Below are 24,211 nucleotides of genomic sequence, written 5' to 3'. Positions count from 1 at the left end.
TTCAAATAATTAATTTCCTTCCTTTACTTAGCGTACAAAGCACTTTTGGCTCTTCAGTGTATTGGAAAGGGAAATTTCTCCTCCCCTACTCTTTTACCAGACCTACTTCTGCCCACTTCCCTGTTGCAACCCCTCCAGAAAGTGGTAGAGTCCCTAATCTGATGAGACAGAGCCCAGAATATTCACTGGACCATGGTTTGCTACAGGTTAAAGTTACTGGGCCTTCAAGTCAGCACTCTGAAGTACAGCTCTCTCTTCTCTTTTCTTCCCAACTTTGTGCAGCTTTCTCTCTCACCTTATCTACATATCCATCTGTGTTTTCAGTTGGCAAACAGCCATCTCTGAATATACCGACTTTTTTCTTCTTCCCCACAGACTTGCTTTAGTGTCCCAAATTTAGACCTATGAACTAATGCCTCTAGCTATGTGCTCCAACTCAGTTTACCAGAGGGCCCTGCAACTGGAGATTATTGGGAGTTCCTGTTATAGATAAGAATAAACTTGCAGTTTGATTGCCAGTTTTGCTGTTTCTTATACATAGTTCCCACTTTTAAAAAGTTGTGGGGCAGGATAGATGATCATTAGAGCAGATTTAGGACATTATAGAATCTTTAGCCATACCACCATCATAACAGTGCCAAAACACAACCTCTATCACAATGATCTTTTCAGCTATAGTAATGTCATCATTCTGGTCACAACTAAAAATTATTATAAATACCATAAACTTTTAATATATAAAATAAATCAGAGTACATTAATAGTATTTCTAATTTTACATATATAAGTACATCATGTGTGTCCAGAAATATCTTATAGCCTAGAAACATATAAGTATGACATAAGACTACTTGGAAGTCTAGAATCTTCTCTGTACATTTGCATTATTAATCAAAGTTTAAAGTGAGTTCTGTAACCAACATTTTATAGAATTATCTGTTCCCCACAAATATTTATACTCAATTATGTTTCAATTTTAAATAAAGAATTTTAGAGAATTATAGAGCTGTGGACACTTATTAACCAGGTCTTTTTTGGTAGTAAGTGACAGAAGGCCAACTCAAGCCGACTTAAGTTAAAAAGGAATTTATTGACACAGAGATGAAACGTACAAGGGTGGAACTGGCTCAAGGGCTTGGCAATCCGGTTACTCAAAGAATGTCATTAGGATCTGTTTCCATTTCTCAATTCCTCTTTTTTCTGGGTTGCTTTTCTTATCAGACAAGCTCTCCTCATAAGATGGCCACAAGCAAATTAGACTTAGAAACCACAGTAGACTGAGATGGCCCCATGGCTGCTTTTCATAGGCCTTGTTTCAGTCATTACCTAACTCTGAAACCATCAGTGACTATGATTATTTGGATCTTAGTCATGTACCCAGCTCTAGACCAGATGGACTGAGGGTATGAGTGGAGTGATTCCCCTTTGAAAACTCAGGGTACAGTTAGCAGGAAAAGGAATGGGATTGAGCACAACAAAAATAAAAAAGGCCTATTATAAATACTTTTCTCTGAAAATTTCTCTGTGAAGGAGAAATTTTGTTTAATTTATACCTGATCATGAAACACCTGCAAAAACTCATATTTCAACAATTTTCTCTGAATGTAAGAAATCCAATTTGACAACATATGAAATTACTGAGAGTAATTATCATATAAACTAGTGTGCTCATCCATGCAGTGATTCTTTCCTCTCCTCCCCAACTACTTACTACCGTTTAAACTGTCTCTTTTGATGGCTCCAACTTGAAGGAGATTTGTATTTATCATAAATTCAAGTTTGAGACTGGCATGAAGGGAGAAATATATTCTGCATGTTCTATATAATTTATTCATGATTATAGACATTAGGAGTTTAAAATTAGAAATTACCTAATGCACTACTACTTTCTATTTTGTAGAAAGATTTTTAAATGCTGACTTGGAATAGATTATTACCTTGAAAAGTATTCATATTTCTAAACTCTTCATAGTTCCCCCAATTTTACTGTGTAAATGATAAAGAAGGTAAGACTTCCATTATTTCATACACTTATTAATTTACTGATTTGCTATGGGTATCATCCACTAGAAAAAGTTTATGGATAGCTTTTTAGAGCTTCACTTTTATATTGAATAAAATTGAAGAACAAAGCCATTGTGGATCATATTTCTGCCGTCATTATAATCAATGATAAAAATGTGAAGCATTCCTATTCCTCTCTCCTTTGTCTATGACAGATATCACCAATTGATCACTGCACTCCTCACACCCATCTTAAAATAGCACTTTAGGGAGCCACTACAAAACAAAGGAAGCACTAAAAATAAAATTATTTACTAATTTTGTCCTTAAGAATGTTTACTTAAGCAATCAACAAGAATTGAAAAATTATCTTTTACCCATGGTGCTATATAGATTTTTCTTCCAATCCTGGATCTTTTGAGTTTAACTTCCTTGGAATTATACCAGTCTATATTTTTAGGCATACACAATGTTAACAGCTACCTAAGAAAACAGAGTTATTGGAATGATTCATAAATTCCTGCCCAATCCCTTGGAGAGGGCAATTCGAAACATCCAGAAACACTCAGAAGCATTCTGGCCTCTTACCTTTTGTCATGACCGTTAGAATATCTGAAGCTTCTCTGTCAGAGTGGGTTCCTGGGAGTCTCCTAGGAACCCACAGAGTTTGGAATAGTGCCTTGCCTTGCAATAAGCTCAAACATAGGCTCCAAAGATTTTCATATTCTCCAGGATTCCCTCAGTACAAAAACCTTCTTCTAGTCCATTTCCCAGATTAAAAGTCTTTCTTTAAACAACCACTCATTTAACCAACTCAGTTTAATGATTTTGAAGTAAGCGAAAAAACCTGCTTTTGAGATTTCAATCCATTTGCTTCTGTTTTAATGCTCCCTTTGGTTGCCTTGATAAGGGAACATAGCAATGAATAAATTAATAAAAAAATTTGAGCAATGTGATTGTTCTGATACAACTGTTCTTACCCACAGGATGACCATGTGGCTTTGGCATCATATATTGTGCATCTGGACAGAAGTCTGCTCAGGGAGTTAGCTTGAATCACACCCTCTCTCATTCTGTGGAAGCAAATTCACAGAAATGCGTTACTCAGGCTCACAGGGAAGGAAAGCATTCCAACAATGACATAAGTATTAGTTTCAGCATTGTTTCTAGGAGAACCAAGGGATCATTCTATGAAATGAATTGTTATTAAACTCATGAAATGTAATAAAAAATGTATCTCATCAAGTTATCTCATCAATCATCCTCATTTTCTGGAATAGTTACGTTAGGCCAGTTTATAAAGACAACATGGATCATATGTTGTGAATGTCTGTTATGAAAATCATATGTGTGTTTCCATAGAGAAGAGTCCAACATATAATGCAATTGATTAAATTTTATAGAGAAGCAGTTACAATTATAGATAGGTACCATGGCATGCCCAATGCCTACTCTCAGGGATAGACCTGCCCAGCAGTTCATTTTTCTTCTGCAGCACTTTTCTTATTCCAGATTTTTCCACAGTCAGACACAATACTATCCCTATTCCCTCAAAATCATATGAATCCTGGACAAGCCTGGAGATTCCCTGTCTCAAGACCCTTCAATAGGATCCTCTTAGATGTTCATTATCAATGCACGTACAGTATCTAATAGCTTGAGGTTGTCAAATTAAGTGCAACTGGAAAGGTGGGAAGGGCAGACCTGAAAGAGCCTTTTGAATTACCAACCTACCAGCAGGTACTTTCAGCTTGAAAATTATTAGCTCTGTAAGTTTGGAGGTGTGTATATAAATAGCTGTATTTCATCTGGGGAATTCTCTATTAGAAGAAAATATTTCAATTTTATCCTCTGATTTAACATTAAATTACAAGCTTTTTCTAAGTTAGTTGATTTTTAGTATGCCTGAAAAGGTATGAGTAAATTGTCTTAGTGCAAAAAAACTGAGTAACTTGCCCACAATTTAATCACTTGCTAAGAATCTCTGCCTTGTTTAAAAATAATTTCTATAAAATGAGTTGGAGGGTTTTTTGGCAATCAAAAATTCTTTATTCATGTCTATGAAATGAATTTGATGTCATTTTTGCAAATTCCAGTGAAACAGTCAAATTTCATAGGTCAGATATTTGATTATTTTAACATAGATCATAAGTTCCCCTGTACAATAGGTTTAACATTGCCAATTAACTAGCCAGATCACTCCTTCATTCATTGACCTTGTGCACAAGGTACTATGTTAGTTGCTGTGAATAACGTAGTAATGTGTAGGATGTCCTCAAGCTGATAAGAAATAAACACTAAAACTTCAACATAGGGTCAAGACTGATAAGAGCCACAAAAGAGGAACAAGGAAATTTCCATGGGAGTTTAAAGGAAAGAGAAAATACTCTGTTTGAATAAATCATGAAAGAATAATAAAGTTGGCCTTGAAAGGTGGATAGGATTTTAGCAAGAGAGAATTTTAATAAGAGAGAATATCATTTTAGGGGGAGAAGGGTGTTATTGCCAGAGACATGGTAAAATACTAGAGAACTGGCAAGAAGCCTGGTGTGTCTACAAAATGTAGTGCAAGAGGAAAATTAGTGAACACAGCTGGTGGGGCCAGGCCCTGGAACAGCAACCTAAGGGATTTCCAAATTAGTCGGTGACATGGGGAACTATTTAAAATATTGCACAAAAAGGTAATGATAAGTGTTATTCTTTTAAGATTGATTGAATAAGATGGAAGTGGAGAGACACTGGCTGCCAAGAGATGAGCTAGGAGACCATTATAATAGTCCAGATGAGAGGAAATACAGGTCTCGAGTAGTGCCAAGAGGACTGATATGAGACTGTAGGTTTCCCCACAAAAAGCAAAATTCCATGGTGGCATAAACCATCTTGTCATGTCTGTGGCAAATAATACACATACAATAAATATTTGTTGAGTGAATGAGGTGGAGTTCAGAGCAGAGATATTGCAGAGTAATGCTAGGAGACCTATGAAACTGATTAACAAAGGAAGGAAAGAGGGGGTGATTAAGGTTTTGAGACACTAAGAGCAATTTCAGGAGATGGTGGGGATGATGCATTCAGTTATTCATTGATTCAATATATATTTTTGAGCACCTATTATATACAGGTTCATATAGAATTTTGAAGACTTTGAATTTGAGGTGCTAAGGCATATATTCAAATGGAGATCACCAAAAGGCTGTTTAAAATGTGCAACTACATTTAGTAAAGAAATCTCAGTTGACAGAGCATTTAATGACCTCTCAATTACCCAGGACTTTAGTGTGGGTAGATCTAGTCATACATCACATAAAAATTTTTCTTAGTCTCCAAATCATGTCTTACTTTTGTCAAATAATTTACAGCTTCCATTTTAAAGAGAATTTGTTTGAGAAACACATTTGGTTTTTCCTTCTTTTTCCAAGATAAAAATTATAATGCAATAAAAGATAAAAAGAATAGATATTGCTCATAAGAAACTCAGAGCTTAATGGTTCAATCATATATGATAATCCTATCTTAATACCCACATTCTAGATATCACCAAAACTGAATTTTCACTAAGTAACTACTAATATTGATGGAAGTTGATGGAAATAAATGATATCATAATTGTCAAAATTTTTAATTGTTCTAAGCAAATGAGATTTTTAAACTGTACTAGTTTGGGATTTTTTTTTCAAAAATATGAAAGCTTTAGAAAAACTTTTTAATTTATCCTATTTTTTCTGTAAAATATTTGCCATTAATTTCTTATTAATCGAATTTAAGGAAGAGACTCATAGAGAGGTACATAGTTACCCAACAAAACAAGAAAGTTGGAGAATATTCAGAGTACTTTTTCTGAAAGTTCCATTCATCAAGTAAACTCACACGTAATGTTAGGTTTGACTCCCTTCATTCTGGGGGATGGTGCAAAGTTTAAGGAGCAAAAAAATCTTAAATACATATGATCTACAAATGCCACATATGCTTCTCTGACTCTATTGTCCCTTTCAGCCACCTTCCTCATTTGTATATATCCAAGTACAGAATAGGATGTGTGTATGTGTGCATGTGTGTGTGATTTGTCTGCTTTCCTTCTAAACTGTTAGTGTCTTATAGCAAGGACTACCTCCTTTGTATCCATTCTAATTCCCATCACAACTAACAGACATCTATGCCTAGTGATCACTAAATTAATTATTGTGAGTAACTGACTTTTAATGATTCTATTTATCTTTTTGATTAGGGGTATGGGAAGAACATTCCTCCCTGTTAATCCATAACATAAAACAGTCCATTTAACCTAGAGCATTAAGAGAGCGTCTAGATATGAGTTCTTGGGGTAAGAACAGCATTTTTGCCTTCTATGGCATTTGTTTCCCTGCTGGTTCATTCCTCAAGATAAATAGCTGTTTCCATACTTTACTAGAAATAGAACAAGCATAATTGGACCTTATGAGCAACATCTATCCTTAAAATGTACCCAATCTATATGGCATATGCAGGGTTTAATGAGGAAATCTAGAATTCGCATGTTGTAATAAGGCACAAGAAAGTAAACTAATCATGTTTCATATCTCGGTACAAAACTTTGAGAGAAAACATTTTATTCTCAGGTGATTTAAAGATACCGCAAAAAGTTTAACATATACAAATCAAGATAAGAATAATTCCTTAATTACATCTAGTGTGAATGACACAATGAAGAATGTATTTTGAGTGGCCAGCTATGAAAGGAAATAAAAAGAATATGTTACATAAATAGTCCACAAGGGCGTAAACAGTTTAGCGGGCTATCCTGTTAGGTACTTGAAAATTCCTTAACTCAATGAAGAGATAAAGTATTTCTATAGCAAATGAGTGGCATTCTGGGAAAGTATTTGAGTTATTCCCTAGGTAAAAAGTGAACCACTATGCTTGGAAGATCTAAAATACGGTGTCTGGGGGCGTCCATTATAAACCCAACGGTAGCACAAGTCTTCCGTGTCCTAGCTTTCAGCTCCACATGGTGACCATAAACAACCCTATAAAACTGCCTGTGCACCACTGCAAGTTTTTCAAAGATAGTGTGGGTATTTAAGCTCACTGTGTAGAACAGAATGCTTAATAAGTTTGGGGTTGTTGGCCATTTTAAGTATATTCACAGACTACAATGGAACTTTTCATTTTTACAGGAATAATTGACACTAGAATAATTTCATGTGGAGACTCTGTATTCTTACAAGTGTTCCTGAGAAAATTACACAATGAAATGTTTTCACCTCATTTATTCTCCCTTTCTGGCTAATGTGATGTTGCATTAAATCTTTCCTAGGGCCTGGAGTCTGACTGTGGTAGACATTAATTTTCTAGTTATAAATTTGAAGAAAAAAAGCAGAAACAGAAAATAAAAGAAAAACAAAAAATAGAGCATTAAGGTTAGTAAACATGCCCTAGACCATTTTCGCGTATAATTTATCACTCTTTCTACAAATATTTAATGAGTCCCAACTCTGTGCCAAGTAACGTTTTACTTACTGGGAATAAAGGAATGAACAAAATGGAAAAAATGCCTGCTCTAATGGAACTTATACTAGAAGACAAAAGATAAACTAGTAAGCAAACACATTAAAAATAATTTTAGTTTGCGCTTCATGCTATGAAGCGCAAACTAAAGAGGGACTGTGAGAGAGAGTGACAGGTGTGAGTGGGGCAGTGCTTCAGATGGGGCAGTTATTTCTAAGAGCAGTGGGAAGCTACTGGATGGTTTTAACCAGGGAAGAAAGAGCCAACTTATATTTTTAAAAGATCTCTTGGGCTGCTGTGTGGATATTAGATTGTTATGGTACAAAAGCAGAAGCAGTTACAAAGTTATTGCGGCAACCCAGGAGAGTAACGATGGCACCCTGGTCTAGCAGAGGATTGGGATGAAGATCATCAGAAAGAGATTTGAGATATATTTTGGTGACAGAGCACAAGAGACTTGCTAACAGATTGTGTGGATGGAGGGGAGATAGAGAAGAATCAAGAAAACTTTCAATTTACTAGCAGGATATCATGCTGTTTACTGGAAAAGTAACAGTGTGATATCACTTTTGGAGGGGAAGTCTAGAGAGAAACAGGCATGGGGGAAAAAGTCAAGGATTCGCTTATGGTCCTTGCATTAGGATACATTAAGTTATGGTAACAATAACCACAAAATCTCAGTGACTTAACATAACAAAGGTTTAATTCCTACTCACCCCACATGTTCAGCACAAGTCAGCAGGGAGCTCTGCTCCACAGAGTCCCTCAGAGACCCAAGATGATAGAGGCCCCACCATGTTGTAGGTGCATCAGCTGAATTACAAATCTTCCTCAGTTGCCAGAGAACAAGAGAGAGACTAGAGAATCATGCCTGGGATTGTTTTTATTATTATTATTGTTTGTATTTGAGGTGTAGCGTGGGCTTTTATTAAAAAACACTTGGGTTTGCATTTCACTGGCCAGGACTAGTCACATGACCCCAACTAACTTCAAGAGGACTATAGAAGAGCAAATGGAATATTTGTTAAGATTTCTGTCTCTGCCATAAACCTGTGTGTTCTGAGATGCCTATTAGTCATTCTTGTTTATTGTTTTCCTTTTGACGCCATGCAAGATATTGAGAGTTTAGTCAATACCAAAAGCAATTTTTTTATCAAACCAACCACAAAGAACAAATGAGCTAAAACGATCATGCATTGGCTCATGTATTTCTCTGAATATAAAGTTTCCAGAATAGCAGGTAACTTTATCCATCAAGATCTCAATGAAAAGAGATAGCACATTCAACTTAGAATAATTCAAGGATGATTTATTGACAAAGAGCGTTTTGTTGTTTTGTTTTGGTTTTTTTAATGAAGACGTGGGTGAGTTGTGGAGAACCACAAGGCATACAGTGCAGGAACCTGAGTTAGTAACACAGGGTTGTTACAACCCCAAGAGCCAAAGAGATGAGAGGAGGAAGCATTTATCAGATCCCTGAAGGAGAGAGTGATGCAGAGAAGGCTGTCCTGAGAGAAGTATCTTCATTCAAAGGAAATCTCACAATGAGGAACCAGAAGAATAAATAGCCTCATCCTTCCTATATTGTAAATCAATGGCATGAATATGAAAGATTACCTGTATACCATTTTAAATAACAGTGTATACTAAAACTAAATTTATAAAAGTATGTCTAAGCACTTTGTAGAATTCAATTGTACTCATGCTTTTTTACCTTAAAATTATTATTTCAAACATTTATGCATTTGTTCAGGATCCAAAATAAAGTGTTTATTTAATTTAATATCTAATACACCAAATATTAATACAAATTACTCTACATAACAATATATTTCACATATCCCATGTGCATACCTACACATACATATATGATTAAAGGAATTATTGACAAAATGCTTGATGGCTATAAGTGAAATGAATAAAATGTACACAAATATTCTAGTGTTCCCCAATAATATCATATGGTCAACTATCAGACAAATTTCATTGGAACAAAGGTCATACTGGACACAGGGAGGCCAAATGGAAGCTTACTGAAGTAATATGAACAAGAATTGATCTGAGCCAAGGAAAATGAAAATTAGAAAGCCAAGGTGGCAAATGATAAGGGGACTTCCAAAACATATTAAGAAAAATTGTTTAAAATCAGTGATTCATTGGCTATGATACTGGATTTTGAGGGATCTGTAAGATACAAGAATCTAAGATGATACCAAATGTTCCATTATTCAGTGATGAAGTCATTTTTACACATTATAAGCATGAAATACCTGTGGAAATGCCAAAGGGGCAATTGTTTTAGTTCACAGCCAGGCAGCTAAAATATTAGGTCCAAGTATTAATATGTGATCAACTCCTTACCCATTCGGAACACTCTCACTTTTTTTAAGTTAAATACTTTAAGAAAGATATTTATTGCTATTATACCAAAAGATACTTATTATAGCATAAATATTATATGTGTTGGTAGAAATGGGTTTCAGCTTATGATGGATTCAGACATTATTCATCCTTTCCTGTCCTTTGCTGCTTCAAACCAGGATTTCAAAGAAGAGATACAGTTTTAAAACTGGTGCTTGGGGCCGGCCCGCTGGCGCACTGGATAAGTGCGCCGCTTGGGAAGCGCGGCAGCGCTCCCGCCCGAGGGTTCGGATCCCACATACAGACCAGTTCCCGCTCACTGGCTGAGCGAGGCGCGGGAGCAACACCGAGGGTTGCGAAGTTATCATCTATAGGCCCTGATTCCAATGTCTCCAACTGTTTCTTTGTTTGGATCAAAGTCATAGCTCTGCAGACTTGAAAGGCTATAACCAAAATAAATACCTCTGGCCATTTATTCAGCCCAAGAAAGTGATGCCATCACTCTTTGGATCGCCAACCAAGGAGGGAATGGTGAAGAGAGCTTGGCCAGGCTTCAGGCAGCAGGAAGAGATGGGATGGGCAGGATCCATTATGACATTAATTGACATCAAAACCGGTATTAACTGCAAGGAGTTAGGGTTACCAATAACAGATGTTTTGGGGGAAAATAATTGATCCATTTCTTTCTTTTTTTGGCAGAGATATTTTAGAATATCTCTTTTTTCTTTTTGCCATTTTAGAAGCAAGTTTATTTATTTATTTTTTTAATTTTATTTTGTCGATATACAATGTGGTTGATTATTGTGGCCCATTACCGAAACCTCCCTCCCTCCTCCCTCTCCTCCCTCCCACCCAGCAATGTCCTTTCTGTTTGCTTGTCGTATCAACTTCAAGGAATTGTAGTTGTTATGTCTTCTTCCCTCTTTGGACTATGAATTTGAAATATTTCTCTGATCATAAGTTCAGTTGGATGTGTTACTCAGAATGGCAGATGCCAAGTTTGTGAAGTGCATGTACACGTGTGTGACATGCACCCACATGCAAACTAGCATTTGAAACAGGGCTTGAAAACGACACCAACTGAATGTGGTAGGTCCAAAGTTTAGCTGAGATACTGAAAATATGGGTTTAAAAATCATGGTTAGTAACAATTGAAGTCATGGGCAAATATTGTCTCCTAGGGAGCATGCAGAGAACAAATGGCTGAGATGGAATCTTAGGGACTGTTGCATTTAACACATATTATAACTGGGAACACCATTACACTAAGCCAGATGGTATTCAGACTCCACAACAATATCTTTTATGTACTTTTGACACCTAAAAATATTAATAAGGTTAACTAAAACAAGCGTGAAATATAACATTTATCAATATTTCAAATAACCAACAGATGGATCTCTTCTCCCTTCCCATGATCCCAGCCTTGCTTAAAATTGCTCAGGACAAGGGGGTGGAGGGCAGGGTTCTTTTATATGTTATTTATTGCCACTGCACTGCCTCATATGTTTTGAGTTTCTATCAGCTTTATCTCTGCTCTTTTCAGTGGATCATGCCCTCTCTAGTGAAAGGGTGGAAAGAGGAGAGAAAGAATCTTACTTTCTTCCTTTTCTGGGTTCCATCTTCATTATCCCCTCTGTTTGTTTTTTCAGGCCAGAAAATCACTTCCAGTCTCTTTTATGTATTTACTTTTTCCTAGCTTCCCAACCAGTTCTCTGAACAATTCCTTCACAGTGAGTCTTTCAATCACATCCCATATTCATACACTGTAATTCCAGGAACTAGGAAAAGAAAATCCATTTTTTCCTCCAATTTAAGATGAAAGGTAAAGTTAAACCATTTCCCCAAAAAATCTCATTATTGCTCTGCACCACTTCCTGCCACTGCAGACAGAGCTGATGCAGGGCTCAGTGGCAAGGTGCCAAGCCTGATGCAGCAGGGGAAGGAAGCTATGTCTGGAAAATCCCCGAGTACTGAAGAAGCTGAGAATTAGGAAACTGACAATTCATGACTAATCTATGAATTTTTTACTACTCTCTGAACATATTTATCTCAACTATCTAGCTCAATAAACAAATACTGTGTGTTACAGTTAAGGTTTGTGGTCTAAAATTTACTAATGGCATCATGACCAGTTTCTATAAAACTCAAGTATAAAAGGGTGCTTGTCGGCTGGCTGCTGTTTTGAATACATCCAAAAGGAAGGAAAGGGAACTTGGTTCCTTCCTCTTGACCATCTTTTTCACTGCTCTACTCCGTCTTTCAGCTCTGGTTAACCAATCTCAGCTGATCTTTTTTCCTAAAGGCAGAGGAGAGGAAAGCAGTAGGAGCTTGTGCCTCTGTGCAGTCATCTACTATCAGCTGAAGATCTGGCAGACACAGAAAGGGAAATCAAGCTGCAGGGTCTTTGTCTGACCTTCATCATTCCTATCTATTTTAGGTCAGAAAAGGTTTTAGAATTTAGGGCTATTTTACACAGCAAATCATAAATTCTGGGAGGGTTATGCGAAACCACTACGGAAGACTTCTGAAACAATGAGGTTCATGTAGTAGCCTGTGACCGTTTTCTCCTCTTCCTTTAGTTGTTCAAAGTGTTCACAAACAGTGTCATATCTGAATGCTAATAATCTATAAAAATACTCTCTATTTCTAGTGATGACAAAAATTTTATAAAATCATACAACTCAATCAAGATTGAAGAGTTCTCAGAGGGAAAGTATCTGATGTAAGTAACACTGGATGAAAAGACATACAACATAAAAAACTAAATAGAATAATCTTGGACATGTACTGTAGTGTAATCTTTGCTGGTAATTTATGAAGAATAATTCATCAGGAGTTCTGATTTCACTAGGACATACCCAGTTTTGATTATCTTTATGGTGCCTACCATAGGCTGAATTGTGTCACCCCAAAATTTATATATTCAAACCCTAATCCCCGCTGAGATGGTATTTAGAGATGTGGTCTTTGGGAGGCAATTAGAGTTAGATGAGGTCAAGAGGGTTAGTTGAGGTCAAGAGGGGCCCTCATGATTGGTTAGTGGCTTTAGAAGAAGAGGAAGAGAGATCTCTCTGCCATGTGAGGACATAGCAAGAAGGTGGCCATCTGGAAGCCAATAACAGGGCCCTCAGAGAACCTAATCAGCTGGCACCATGATTTTGGACTTCCCAGACTCCAGAACTGTGACAAATTTCTTTTGTTCAAACCACTCAGTCTATGGTATTTAGTTATAGCAGCCTGACAAGACACACAATGAGCAGGTGAAAAAATAACTAGCTTAACAAAACAATAACAAAACGGCCAAAGATAATTAAAACTGTCCCCCAAAGTCACCCTAATTGTGCCTGGATGAAAAGTGTCATAATTTTTTAAATTTTTTATTTTTGCAAAGCAGGAGACCACGAGACTTCCCATAAAGTAAATCAGTAAACTTGACTGGCTGCCTGCTAGGCACTAGCAAGTCTACAAAAATGAAAGGTTTAATTCCCACCCTTGGCTAGTAGTAGAGAGAGACATGGATTGATTAATAATATGTTGACACATGCTATTAGAGAATTGGGTAGACAAAATTCCCTCAGAGTGCTGGAGAGAGCAACTTTGAGGGAAGACTGGCAAAGATGACTTATAATGTGGACAATAAGGATGAGGCAGTCTTTGTCAGGCAGCAACAAGAGAAAACCACTGAGACAATGCAGAAAAGCTTGACAAACTATAGCTATTCAAGGACCCTGAGTGAGGCCCATTGAGGCATCTAGATACCATCCTTCAAAGACACCTGTCATTTTGCAGGTATGAGCAAATATAGTTCCAGTTGCCCAAGTTTATATACTACATCCATTAAGTGAGGTTCGAATGAGCTTAGATAAGTTTACTCACAATTTTCAATTTGGCTTCTGCTGAAACTTTTGCAATTCTTTTAGCACATTCCTGCATTTGATGAAGTAGCCCTGCTAAATGCTTTGTTAATTTGGGTATCTCATTAGAATTCTCTTGAAACACAAAGCAGCTTAATATTGCCATTGCCTGTTCTACAGAAAGGTCATTGAAAAGGCCATTCAACATCATCCCAGTTAGAAGGAGCTCATCAGCACTGCTTATCTCACAAGCCACTCTTCCATCCCTCTACGACATCAGAAGAAGTGGCAAAACCCAACCTTCCTAAAACACATACATCGTCTCTTTCCTCCACCCCATTTAATTCATAAACAAGCTCTGTTAACTTTCATCAAATAATCATATAGCAAATCCAACCACTTCTTTCCATTCCACTAACCTACCATCATCTTTCACCCAGATTGTGCAGTAGCCACCAAACACATCTCCCAGCTTCATCCCTTGACCTCCCACAGGCATTCTCCCCACAGCAGCAGGAATGACCTTTTAAAAATATAGCACAATCCCCTGCTTAAAAATCCCCAATGCAATTTCACTGCACTTAAAATAAAATCCAAAGTTCTTTACCCAGTTTACAAAGGCTTGTGTAACTTGGCCCCTGATTCTCTCTCCAGTCTGTTCTCATATCACTCTCCCTCTTGACTTCCCTGTTTCTCCAACTTGCCCATCAGGCATATTCCTGTATCAATACTATGGTACTAGTGTTCTCCTCTCAAGATCCTCTTCTCTTTGATCTTCACCTGGCTGGCTTCTTCTTGTTATTCAGATCTCAGTTTAAACATCAGCTCTTCAGAGGAGTTTTCCTGATCCTACAACCTGTGACAAGCACCCTGTCATTGTCTGTCATACCGCTCTGCTTTAGTTCTCTATAGAGTATTTGTTGCTGGCTGACATTTTTGCTTGCTTGCTTCTTTATTTATTGAATGTAAGCTCCGTGAGAGCCAGAACTTATTTGTCTTATTCATAGCCACATCCCCTGCTCCTAGAAGAGAGTTTGGCACAGTTATTCAAATACATTTTTTAAATAAATGAATAAATAATATCATCTCAGAACACTAAAGGTGTCTACCTTAAGAAATATATCCCTTTGGTCTGACATGATACTAGAAATTTCTACAATTAGAATAGTTTCAATGAATGAAAGAAATCTATTAAAACCTATTAAAACATGAACATTTTATGTTGTCTAAGTAAAATGCTTACTAACCTAGAATTACTCATTTAAGCTGTAATATAATTAGTTTATTAGTTCTAGATAAAAACATTTGTTTCAACAGAATGTGATGTAAGAGAAAAGCAAGGACTGTGGAATTTGGAAGTTACTCTCCAGAAAGAAAAAGAAGCATGACGGGAAAGGCTTAGGTAGCAGGAGTGCAACAATTCTGTATAAATTCTGCTCTAAGAAAAGTGTATGCACTGGGTAACAAAGGTAACCCAGGAGCTCATAATTTTACATCACCTTTTTTTCTCTCAAGTGTTAAAGTACTCCCCTGGTTATGCTCTCAGTAATCATCTACCATCTCTGTGAATCAGTCAGGTTGTGCTGTCCCTTCCAATCCACCAAAATGAAAAATTTAGGACACTACTGCATGGTTAGTCACTGCTGGATTTGAGAGTAAGCCACAGTTCTTCAAACTGCCAACTCATTCTTCTACAATGCCCATTTTGAACAAGTAGGTTAGAAAATTCTCACTAAAACTCTATGAGCTAGTAAGATTATCATACTCCATGAGTAATGTGAGAGGGGTGGTGTTTGGAGGGAAGCAAATTATAGGGATAAAAGTATTTGAGAAACATCAATAACCCCACAACTATCCTTCTTCCCTGATCCACACACCTCCAGAACGTTGCTTACATATTTTTCCCCTTATTTTTGTTGTTGCTGCTTACATATTTACAACAATTAATTTCAATTCATTTTGAAATCATTTGTTAAACATTCAACAAATATTTATTGAGCATATGTGAAGTGAAAAGCATTGGCATTGCTCTAAGTGCCTGGGACATAGTAAAAAAGAAAGGAAAATCCCTTTCTTTATTTCACCTTATTATATGAATATTGAAAATCCTGAAAAGCCTTGATGGCAAGATGCATTTTTTAAGTTCATTTCTGTATCCTTCTTAGATATTTCCTTTCCCCGCTCCATTGCTGAATGAATATTTGTTAAAGTTGTGGAGCAAAATTAAGGCTGTTGAGGTAGACATAATTTTATGAAGTTTTATTGAGAGCAAAATATGAGGATCGACCCAGGAAACACAAACCAACAAAGTTGGGAAGTGTTCTGAAGCCTATTACAAGCTGGAAAGATTTTTATGGGAAAGTTTGGGAAAGAAAGGTATATCTCCCATATAGGACTTGTCCCATTTTTATTGGTAGGTAAAATGCAGAAGTAACAACTATTGGTTACAGATTACAGCACACAAGCAAAGATGTCTACATGCAGAACAAGTGTCTATGTGAAAAGATTAGCAGTAAACTTTTGTGTTTGGGCTAATCTTAAAAACAACTTGGCAGCTTACTCAGAATTAGCAGGCTATATATAATTAGTACACCAACAATTTTAAGAACTTATGTGAATTATTCATTTAAGAACAGGATGTCTCACTCAAGTCATGAGGCCCCCCTTCAAGGCAATTGATATTTTTTTAGAGAACTGCTTCTGCAGCGAGTCAGCTACAAGTCATCAGAATTAATGGAACTGAATGGAATCGGATAGAATTGAATGGAATGGTGTGTGTTCTGACCCCACACCCTGTACCCAGGTCATGTTTGTTTTGTGCTGCTTAGGGCATAGGCAAATCCTGGAAGAATGGAAAATGTAGCAAACAGCTGAAAACATGAGGCAGTGTTTCTCATAGTATGGTCTTTAGAACACAATCATCAGAATCATCTAGGGTTTTTTAAAAAAATTAAACTTCAAAAACCCCAACCCAGATCTATTAAGTCAAAATCTCCTGGGGAAGTCTGCAGGCATCCAGATTTTTAGGCACACTCAAGTTTGTAAACTATTATTTTAAGCCTCGAATTAGAACCAGAGACAATAGAACAATGTACTCCTCTTGTTCTGAGAGTGCTAAATCTCATTACATTTATAAACGATTTGTTGTGTCACTTCAGTTGATTCAAGTTCAATTTTTCGTACTTGATAGAAAAATAGTAAAATAAAAAAAAAATGCAGCCACTTGAGATAAGGCCCTGAAGTTCAGATGTGTATCAGAAGATTATCAAGCATCTGATTGAGCTATTCGTTTTTGTGGAAGTTTTGCAAAGGTCAGACAGCATTTTTCCAAAACTTTCTAGTGATGACTGACTTTGGTTCTTTTATTTTGTCTGAACACTTAACTGAAATAACGGCAGCTTTTTGGTCCAAGCATCCCCTGATGATTATTCCAATTTTCTGTTTGACTTTAATGCTGAAGATCTGGCTGATTGGTGCCAAGTAAATATATTGCTATCTTTTTTAATAACATAATTCCAATTATTACAAATTTAATTGCGAAGTTTGAGCTGTATTTTATTAATTAATGGCACTTGTTTTTCCAAGAGAGGGTAACTTGCATTATGTGGTGATTTTTACATCAATTTCTTTGCACTGACTTTTTTTTAATGTAATGTAGATCCTTTCAAACTATTTGTAATCTCATCAAGCCATTTATCTAATGAAATACTTTAAATTACTTCCCCAGATAATGTCAGACCATAATGACATCAAAACAGTACTATCATGTAGTCCCACTGGATTTTTATTGAAATCTTTCCTTTGAATATACCGAATAAAAAGGAAGACTGCTTCTATGGGTTGAAATGTAATTCTCATGAGAATCTATTAAGAACAAGTTCTTCCTGTCCTTTTAATATTTTTTAAAGATTGTGTGTTGTGTTAGTGTTTATTACGGTTATTTATTTAAGACTGAATATTTTCATACTGTCCAAATTTATTTCCCCGTACTCTGAGGAAGAGACCACCACTCATAGCCACTGAAAATACTTTTTTCAGTACCCAATACTAGTGTTTTGTTTTTACCATGAGTACACATAGGTTTAAATTAACCAGTATAACCAGTATTCTTTCACAGATCAATCTGCTTTATATGATAATTCTTTTTATGACTTCTTATATTGCACGTGAGATAAAAACCCCGCCTCGCTCCAAAACGAAGTCATTTACATTTAATTTATTGATTCTAATATAACTTGGTAAGGAGAGGTGAAGACTTGAAGCAATTTAAGGATAGACGTTTTAAGTCTGAAGTTCACAGGGTTTAGAGTTATCTCCAGAACAATATCAGCAGCCAGAGTTTTAGGAAGAAATAGTGGTATTGGCTACGTAACTTCTATACTCACAGTTCATGCTCAGCCTTCGTCCCAAAGGATGAGTATCCTACCCTCTGCCTTATTCTCACCCTTCGTCCCAAAGTGAGCTCCCTGTTAGGCCAGGAGCTTCTAGGACATGTAATGAAAGACAATAAAAGGAAAGGATCAAATGGCTATGAGAGCAATCTAAAACAGTCAGGGGGGGTTAAGGAAATTAACCTCACTAGGATTCAATCAGTGTGACCAAGAGAAGATGGGAAGGAAGTAGTCCTTCCCTCCTACTCTCACACAGACGGACAGATATCATCAGGATACTTTTGTAGGAGGTGTCAAGGGACTCCCAAAACTAGAAGAGCTGTCAGTAGCATATACAGTCCCATACATTTTAGGTCAGGTGAGTTGAATAAGTGCTTTTTGGGTATTTTGGTTGGAGGGAAGGGAAAAGTTGGCAAATTTAGCAAATAAAAATACAGGACAACCAGTTAAATTTGAATTTGAGATTTAAAAAAATGAAAACCTGTTTAGTATAAGTATGCCCCATGCAATATTTGGGACATACTCATACTAATAATGTATTCATTATTTAACCAAAGTACAAATGTAATTGGGCATCCTGTATTATATCCACAGGGAGAGTCCCCTACAGGTCTGGGAGATCTTAAGCCTCCCATTGGAAACTAGGAAGGCAGACAAGGAAATGGAGACTTAGAGAGCCTTGGAGTTATAGAAGTAACAGAGAAGGGCCCCAAAAAGATAGGGGAAGGGTCCAAAAGAGAAAGTGGAAGAGTCGGTAGCTTTAGGCCCAAAAGAAAGATCAAGGAAACGAAGTACCTAGTAGGAAGGATATCTTATCTCCTCAAAATAGGAAGAAGACGAAACTTGTCATCTTATCACTGAACATGGAGATCCATTTGGTTTGGGAGAGAAATGACTGACCCAGAGGAGTCAATCACTTAATTTCTAAATATTTTAGAAATTAAAGAGCACAATCTTAATCTGCTCACTACAGAGGGCAGTGTTGCTGCAGAATTTGGGGCAATATCTCTAACACTGTCCATCTGGAACATACTTTATAATCATTAATCCATTCTAAGAAAAATATGTAAGTTTCACTGCTTCCCTGAAGCTTGCCAAGCTTTCTACCCGAGTAGTCAGGTGAGATATCTCTCATGAACAAGCTCATGCAAGCTTTCTATTCTTAAGTAGCTTTTTTTCCCCTAGTTCTTCCTATCTGGTCCCAGGAGAAATCTGCTGGATAGAAATGTATTATTATACTTTATATTTTTTAAAATCATAAATTTTATTTGAAGTTATGAGATCCATGTGCTATCAGTTTGAATTTTATTCAAATTATCTTCCATCTATAAATATCTAGCTTTTTTGTTTGTTTCAGTGCTCTGTGCTTAGATAGTTAGAGTTAAATTCCTACAAGTTTCAAAATTTAAATGTCTGTATGTTCAGGCAAATGACATTATGACATTCTGATCTTTTTTGTAATTTTCTCTAAGAGAATATTTATAAACTTTGGTAAACAACAAGTTACAAAAATCCTTTTTAGCTAAAATATTATGCTGTTATTCATCATTTAATGATCTTAATAAAGATCAGTTTTTATTAATTTATTTTTCTTTTATCTCACCACAGAAACATTGCCAGAGACACTATCTTGCCTTACAGGAACTCAAAATCAAGGGAATGTTAATAAATGTTGTTAGATTACTTTTATTTTAATGCAAATAAGGAAACTTGTTATATGAGAGAGACAGTACTGCAGATCAATTAAAAGCCAGTCAATAAATTGTGCTGTGAAAATTTTTCCTTTGGGGGAAAAATATTGACTACCTCACACCATAAACCAAAATCTATCACAGACGTATTGAAAACTTAAATGTAAAAAGACAAAACTTCCAAGTTTTCAGAAGAAACTCTAATAGAATATCTTTATGCCTTCAGGATAGGGAAATATTTCTTAAACAAAACAGGAAATGCTAACACAAAGGAAACACTCAACAAAATGAAAAGAAAATCTACAGACTGGGAAAAATATTTGCAAACCACATATCTGATAAGGGGTAGGTATCCAAAATTTGTAAAGAACTCTTACAACTCAATAGCAGAAAAAGAAATAAACTGATTAAAAATAGGCAAAAACCTGAACAGACATTCCTCCAAAGAAGACATAAAAATGGCCAACAAATAAATGAAAAGGGGCTCAACATCATTAATCACCAGAGTAATGCAATTTAAACCACTATAAGATATCATCTCACACTTGTTAGGGTGGTGTTATCAAAGAGACAAAAGATAACAAATGTTGGCAAAGGTGTAGAGAAAGGAAGCCCTAGTACACCATTGTTGGAATGTAGATTGGTATAGCCATTATGAAAAACAGTATGGAGGTTCCTAAAGAAATTAAAAATAGAACTACCACATGACCCAGCAATCCCTGTTCTGGGTATATACCCAAAGGAGATGACATGATCACCTCATAAAGATATCTGCACTCCCATGTTCATTGCAGTATTATTCACAATAGCCAAGATATAGAAACATCCTAAGCAACTGTCAACAGATAAATGGATAAAATAAAGTGATATATATGCATCACATTTATATATATATATCACATTTACATATATAGATCACATTCATACGTATATATAAATGTGCATATAAATTATTCAGCCTTGAAAAAGGAGATCTTGAGGCATGTCAGAAGCCAAAATGGTGCACAGGTATTCTCCAGGCTACAGTTGGCACCTTGTCATTATCTGAGCAGGGTGTTTTGTAAGTGGCTCTGGTAAATGCTCTCTCTGCCACCATAGCCTGGCATCAGAGTATCCGAGGCTGTAACTACGATGGAGATTTTGAAGATGATGATCTCTACAGCCAGTCTGTAGAGGATAATTACTGTATTGCACCATCAACAGCTGCTTAGTTTATTTACTCACAAACCTTCAGTCATTGAGCCTGTTGAAAAATATGATTATGAAGATCTGAAAGAATCTTCCAATTCTCTTTCGAACCATCAGCTAACTGGAATTGATCAAGCTCGTCTTTAGTCATGCTTTGATCACATGAGAGAGGTTCTTGGAGATGCAGTGCCAGATGAAATATTGATTGAAGCAGTCCTGAATAACAAGTTTGATGTGCCATATTAGCTTCTGTTGCTTATAACAAAATACCTAGAACTAGCTAATTTAAAAAGAAAACAAAATTTATTGCTTAGAGTTTCAGAGGCTAGGAAGTCTAAAGTCCAGGGAACACATCTGGTGAGAGTCTTGGTGGTGGCAACAGTGACCCAGGGGTCTCATATGGCAGAAAATGGCAGGGCAGAGAGAGACGAACCTCTAACATGTTCTACTTTTAAAGCCCTCAGAACCACTCCCCTGACCACCATTTTTAATCCATTCATTACAGCATGGTCCTACAACATATTCACCTCTTCAAGTCCCCACCTTTCAATTACTATAGAAAGATTTCACACCCTCACAGTTACAGTGGGAATTAAGCTTCTAAAATATGAATTTTGGCAACACAATTCAGTCAGTCCACAGCATGTGCAGAGGGCTTTGTCAGTGGTTCTGGAACAAGATAACAAGCAGAATTTGAAACACAAGAGTAAGGGAACAATATCTACAGGAAAGATAGCAAAAGGAGTCTTATTTTCTGCCTCTGAAATTTCAGCTGATAATATTCAAAGTTCCTATGCTCAATCTGCAAATCATTCAGACTGCAGTAGTAAACCCATTGATTTTTCTAGCTCAGTAGCAAAATATGGATTATATCATAATTCTCAGTTCCAAATCACTATTTACTCCATAGAAAAAAGAAATTTGGCAGACCTAAAAGTGAAAAGAAACTAGAACCATGTAAGCTAAAAGAGCTTTCACTAGCTGACCTAACTCATAACATGCCAAGAGATTCCTATAAAAATCAGCCATCAGTCAGATTATCACCCACAGATGATCTGGAATGTCTACTTTCAAAGAATCTAGATGCTGATTTGTTAAGATCTCATGCGTATGAATGTGTTTCCAAAGATGATTCTGTGTTCAAAGGAATATCAGCCTTGAAGTCCATAATGGTAAAGAGTAAAACACCTAATAATTCTGTACTTATTCAAAATAGTTCACTACCTGATTTTCAAAACATTCCAGTACAAAACAGCTTAGGAAGTTTAAATAATCCTTTGCACTTAACTAGCTCACTGGAAAATATGACTCTTGATCATTTAAATGCTAGAGAAAAGACTGAAGTTGGAAGTGTTTCTTTTGTTGAACAAAGTGCTTGAACAAAGTGTTGAGCAAAGAGATACAGTTTAAAAAATGTCACTTTGGGGGCCGGCCCGGTGGCGCACTGCTACAGTGCACCACTTGGGAGCGCGGTGGCACTCCCGCCAAGGGTTCAGATCCCACATACAGACCGGCGGCTCACTGGCTGAGCGAGGTGCGGGCGCAACACTGAGGGTTGCGATCCCATTGCCGGTCCCGGTCCAGTACGGGTGCGACACTGAGGGTTGCGATCCGTTGCCGGTCACGAAAAAAGACAAAAAAAGGAAAAAAAAAAAAAAAGAAAAAAAATGTCACTTTGCAGTTTTCCAATGTGAAAATCCATCACTAGCTGAATTGTTTCAGGAACACAAGGAAAACAATCTAAGCCAATGCTTTACATTATCTGATATTTGTAACCAGTCACCTACCAGTTTCCCAGATCTAAATCTGGGATCCTTTCCCATGGCACAGCTAGCAAATTGCTGGGATATTAGAATTAACAGGATCTCTACCATCTTTGGCATTTCATAAAGGTTCTCCCACAAAATCCTTGAGAATTTGTCACTTTCCGATTTGATTGCAGAAATAATTGATGTCGACAACTCTCAGATTAAGAAAGATCCTTTTGAGCTCAGTTTATCTGAAATGAGGTCTCCTGGAATAGATTCAAATACTGATCTTAGTGTCTTTATAAAAACCCAAGTCTTTGTTCCAAAGCCAATAGTAGACCAATCAGTTGTTTCAACAACAGGAACTAAAGTTCTAAGTTGAAAGTTCAGGAAAAATTCCAATTTTGCTAAAGATAATAAGAAAAACAATAAAGGCTTTTTAACTAGGAAACCACCTTTTTCTCTCTCTTGGACCAAGGCTCTTGCTGCTAGACCTTCAGCTTTTGCTTCAACACTGTCTTTGTTATCCACTGAAAAGCTGCAAGCGACACACCCTTGACTTCTATAAGACGTTTCTTTATGGTAGACAAGTTCAAGATGTAAAGGACAAAGAAATAAGTCCTCTGTAGCAATAACACCATTTGACTTCAAATCAGCATCTCCTGATGACATCGTAAAAGCTAATCAAAAGAAAGCATTTACTAGAGAATAGTAACAAAAGGAAACTTGATTACTGTTGTAGAGCTTTTTATTTTTAATTAAAATCAGTATAGGATCAGTTTATACTATGAGATTTAAGTTGTGGTTTTTATATTCAAAGTGTCTTAAAATCAGTTAATAACTCTAGTTGAAACGTACTTTTCACTGAAATTTTTTTTATTCTATGTTCTTTTAGTGATAACTGGCTTTATTTAAGTTGATAGCCTATAACAAGTACATTTACAAAGTGCATATGGAAACTTGATATTTTGAAATCAAACCTTAGATATTTTTGTGTGAAGCATCCAACTTTATAAGTTTTTACAATGAGATATTTTCTGCTATAAAATATTTTTGCACTTTGTTCTTAAATGAGAATGCCACTACTTGGGGTTATTATAGTTTAGTGTGAAGATCATTCTTACATGTGACACAGCATTGCTGAGACATAATTATATTTTTAAAAATTATTGATATCATTCCAGGTTTAATTATTTTCTGTAAGTGAATACTAAAATTTTTCTATTCGAAAATCTTAAAATTCCTGACTTATAAGAGTACTATGGAAATTGTTGAAATACATTTTTGATGATAATAAAATGAAAATCTTTTAAGGGACCATGTAAATATAGAAGTTGTATTAACACATAAATTATGTTTATGCATTTTCAAAACCATTTATCCTAAACACACTCTTTAAAATAAACATATAGAAAATGAAGAAAGGGGGGGGAAAAAAAAGATCCTGTCATCATTTGCCACATGGAGGACATTATACTAAGTGAAAT

The 24,211-nt window shown here is 36.3% G+C and overlaps 1 pseudogene; it reads left to right on the top strand.

Annotated features, from left to right (window-relative positions):
* LOC103584914 overlaps positions 1–23,436 on the top strand; it is a 68,709-nt pseudogene extending 45,273 nt beyond the window's left edge.
* The last annotated feature ends 775 nt before the right edge of the window (positions 23,437–24,211 follow it).

The sequence above is a fragment of the Galeopterus variegatus genome, unplaced genomic scaffold (assembly GCF_000696425.1).
Source record: "Galeopterus variegatus unplaced genomic scaffold, G_variegatus-3.0.2 Scaffold202, whole genome shotgun sequence".
Classification (NCBI taxonomy): domain Eukaryota; kingdom Metazoa; phylum Chordata; class Mammalia; order Dermoptera; family Cynocephalidae; genus Galeopterus; species Galeopterus variegatus.
This window is presented reverse-complemented; position numbering and strand designations above follow the sequence as displayed.